Below are 4,552 nucleotides of genomic sequence, written 5' to 3' on the forward strand. Positions count from 1 at the left end.
AAACAAAACTGCAGCCCTCCTTCTCCACTGTGTGTGACATGCCAGTAGAGCATTCTGGAATGTGTGTGTGTGTGATGCTTATTTATGGAAGCACTCTGTTTTTTTAAGGTTTTAGATAGGATGTGATACCCTGTCTTTGTAAACTTGGTCAGTCACCAGCTGCCAGCAGTGGGCAATTTGCTATGACTCCAGTACTTCTCTTGGGTAGGGATTATTTGCTCCCTCTCCCCTTTCTGTTTTCTCCCCACCCTTATCTGTTCCATTTCGGAGCTGACCAGATAGCATCCCAGGCATCACACATTTTATTCCTCTTGGGAAAAGTAATTCCCATTTAACCTTTGATTGAGTACTTAGCACAGTGCCTGGACCATAGGAGATACCCTACAAGAATTTGTGGGGTGGGGCTTCCCTGGTGGCGCAGTGGTTGAGAGTCCGCCTGCCGATGCAGGGGACACGGGTTTGTGCCCCTGTCCGGGAGGATCCCACATGCTGCGGAGCGGCTGGGCCCGTGAGCCATGGCTGCTGAGCCTGCGCGTCCGGAGCCTGTGCTTCGCAACGGGAGAGGCCACAACAGTGAGAGGCCCGCGTACCGCAAAAAAAAAAAAAAAAAAAGAATTTGTGGGGTGAATAAGTGAAAAAAAGTTTTTCGTATTCTTTCTCTTTCTGTTCAAGAAACTAGACAGGAGGACTTCCCTGGCGGTCCAGTGGTTAAGACTCCACGCTTCCACTGCAGAGGGCACGGGTTCGATCCCTGGTCGGGGAATTAAGATCCTGCAAGCTATGCAGCGCCGCCGGAAAAAAAAAAAAAGAAAGAAAGAAAGAAAGAAACTAGACGGGAGAAGTGACTCCAGTGCCTTTAGGCTGTGATGCTTCTGGTTTGACCCTTATCCACCCAAACCCAGGTGTCCCCTGGGGGAGCTGTTATTATGATCTGCACCTGGGAGTGACCACAGGGACTGCTGGTAGGGACCTGCTGTGTTGTCACCGTGAACCCCAAGGGCACCCACAGAGCCTGGCGGTTCACTCGAGTTCTTCATACTCAGAAGGTCCTGTCACTTATAACAGCTAGTTATATGGTCTTCTTCTTCATAGCCCAACACTCGAGAATCAAGGAGTTGAATGTAGATATTCATGCAGACAGGTCCCAGGGTGGGGTATTGTCTGAAAACAATCAGATAAAAACAAAATTCATTTTAGCAAGAAAATAAAAGAAAAAAGCTTATCCTAACAGAATGAACTAGATGACTTTGTAATTACTGATATTTCTTTTCTTTTCTTTTTTTTAAATTTATTTTTGGCTGCTTTGGGTCTTTGTTGCTACGCGGCCGGGGGTGGGGGGCGGGCTTTTTCTAGTTGCAGCGAGTGGGAGCTACTCTTTGTTGCGGAGCATGGGCTCTAGGCATGCAGGCCTCAGTAGTTGTGGCTGCAGGCTCTAGAGCGCAGGCTCAGTAATTGTGCACGGGCTTAGTTGCTAGGTGGCATGTGGGATCTTCCCGGACCGGGCTCAAACCCATGTCCCCTGCATTGGCAGGCGGATTCTTAACCACTGCGTCACCAGGCAAGTCCCATATTTATTTTATGTTGAGAAGAGCCTATTAATGATGAGAGATGGACTCTGAGGAACTGTGATGGGAAAATGATAACTGTGTAAAGATCGTGGCAAACAAGGGGGGTGAGAGAGAATTTTAGTTAAAGTCAGAAATACCAGAGGAATGTTTTCTCTACATATATATCAGACTAGGAAAATCAAGGTGGCAGCTTTCTTAGAAGCTGAAAACTGATCCTTCTCGAAGGACCCAACTGTAGAGTAGGATCTTGAGGGGTGGAGAATACATATTTCCTTTAATTATCTATATTTTTTACAAAATGGAAATATTCCTCTTTTTAAATTTAATTTGTTAAAAAAAGTATTAATTTTTTTTGAAGTACAGTTGATCTACAATGTGTTAATTACTGCTGTACAGCAAAGTGATTCAGTTATACATATATACATTTTTTAAAAAATGTATTTCTTTATATTTGGCTGCATTGGGTCTTCATTGCTGTGCGCAGGCTTTCTCTAGTTGGTGGCGAGCGGGAGCTACTCTTCGTTGTGGTGCATGGGCTTCTCACTGCAGTGGCTTCTCTTGTTGCGGAGCACGGGCTCTAGGCCCGCGGGCCTCAGTAGCTGTGGCTCACGGGCTGTAGAGCACAGGCTCAGTAGTTGTGGTGCACGGGCTTAGTTGTTCCACGGCATGTGGGATCTTCCTGGACCAGGGCTCGAACCCGTGTCTCCTGCATTGGCAAGCGGATTCTTAACCACTGCGCCACCAGGGAAGTCCCTATTATAGGATATTGAATATAGTTCTCTGTGCTATACAGTAGGACCTTGTTGTTTATCCATTCTATACATAAAAGCTTACATCTGCTAACCCCAACTTCCCACTCAAACCCTGCCCCAACCCCTCCCCCTTGGCAACCACCAGTCTGTTCTCTATGTCCGTGATTCTGTTTCTGTTTTGTAGATAAGTTCATTTGTGTCCTATTTTAGATTCCACATATAAATGATATCATACAGTATTTGTCTTTCTCTTTCTGACTTACTTCACTTACTATGATAATCTCTGTTGCATCCATGTTGCATTATTTTGGGGTACATGTATCTTTTTGAATTATAGTTTTGTATGGATATATGCCCAGGAGTGGGATTGCTGAATCATATGGTAATTCTATTTTTAGTTTTCTGAGGCACCTCCATACTGTTTTCCACAGTGGCTGCACCAACTTATATTCCCACCAACAGTGTAGGAGGCTCCCTTTTCTCCACATCCTCTTCAGCATTTGATATTTGTAGACTTTTTAATGACGGCCATTTTGACTGGTGTGGAAATATTCCTCTTTTTTTAAAAAAAATAATTAATTAATTTATTTTTGGCTGTGTTGGCTCTAAATTGCTGCACGCGGGCTTTCTCTAGTTGCGGCGAGCAGGGGCTACTCTTCGTTGCGGTGCGCGGGCTTCTCATTGCGGTGGCTTGTCTTGTTTCATAGCACGGGCTCTAGGCACACAGGCTCAGTAGTTGTGGTGCACGGGCTTAGTTGCTCCGCGGCATGTGGGATCTTCCCGGACCAGGGCTCAAACCTGTGTCCCCTGCATTGGCAGGCGGACTGCAACCATTGCGCCACCAGGGAAGTCCCAATATTCCTCTTTTTAATAAAATTTTGTAAAATTTAAAAATATTACAGGGATTTCCCTGGTGGTCCAGGGGTAAAGAATCCTTCTAATGCAGGAGGTGCAGGTTCGATCCCTGCCCGGGGAACTAAGATCCCACATGCCGTGGGACAACTAAGCCCATGCTCCACAACTGCTGAGCTTGTGTGCAACTAGAGAGCCTGCATACTGCAAACTACAGAGCCCACACGCTCCGGAGGCTGTGTGCCACAGCTAACAGAGACCACGCACCTTGGAGCCGGCGCGCCACAACTAGAGAGAAGCCCGAGTGCTGCAACGAAGAGCCCACAAGCCACACTGAAGAGATCCCTCATGCCTCGACGATGATCCCGTGCGCCTGCAACTAAGACCCGATGCAACATACATAAATAGATAAAATATTTTAAAAAACAATAAAAAAATTACAAAAGTAAATAAAGTCAAAGGTGTACATCCATGTAATCTCACCTCATAGTAATAACCATGTTGAACAGACAGCATTGGTCCTGCCATATCCCTTTAGGGCCCCCTTCAGGTCACCTGTACACATCTCTCATATGTACAGTCCAAGCAAGGGCAGTGAATGTCCCTGTAGACACATCTCTGTGGGACAATTCTGAGGGGTCCCCAGGAGGTTGGGACCCAGGTGCCCGCAGTGCCCATCAATGCACTCTTACTTGGCTTTATGCCATCCAATCTCATTACTCCACTCCCTCTCTGTGCTTCCTGGGATCGTCTCCCAAATAATGTTCTTGCACCCAAATCCTTGCCTCAGGGTGTGTTTGGGGAACCCTGCCGCATTCACAACTACCTCCTAGACTTAATACTGTCTGCACCCAGGACTCAGGGAGGGGCCATGGTTGGGGGCACTCCTGCCCTTCCACCTCACTCTTTTCTCTCCTACCCAAGCCTCTCCGCTCTGCTCCTTTTGCTGCTCAGAATTCTGGTCCAGAGGCCATTTCTCTTCCCACCAAGTCACATTCTCACCTAACCCACCTTTTCTTGTTTATTTCCATAATATAAATACATCATTAGAGGGACACCTTAATTTACAATTCAATATGTATTCAATCAGCATTTGCTCAAGCACAGGTGTTAATCATCACTGTGTCAAGCACAGGGCAGACTTGAGATGAATAGCTCTTGTCTCTATCCTCAAAGCAGGGGAGTAGGGAGACAGACCTTTGTGAAATAGCCACGATATCGAATGCCAAGTACTCTCATACAGATGGGTGAAGAAAGAAGTGTTGGAGTTAGGAACTCAGAATGTCTTTTGCAATAGAAACAATGTAATGTGTGATGGGTGTCAGGCAGGTGTAGTAGGTTGAATAAGGGTTCCCCAAAGATGTCCACATCCTAATGCCC

This window comes from Lagenorhynchus albirostris, chromosome 13 (assembly GCF_949774975.1).
Source record: "Lagenorhynchus albirostris chromosome 13, mLagAlb1.1, whole genome shotgun sequence".
Taxonomy (NCBI): Eukaryota; Metazoa; Chordata; class Mammalia; order Artiodactyla; family Delphinidae; genus Lagenorhynchus; species Lagenorhynchus albirostris.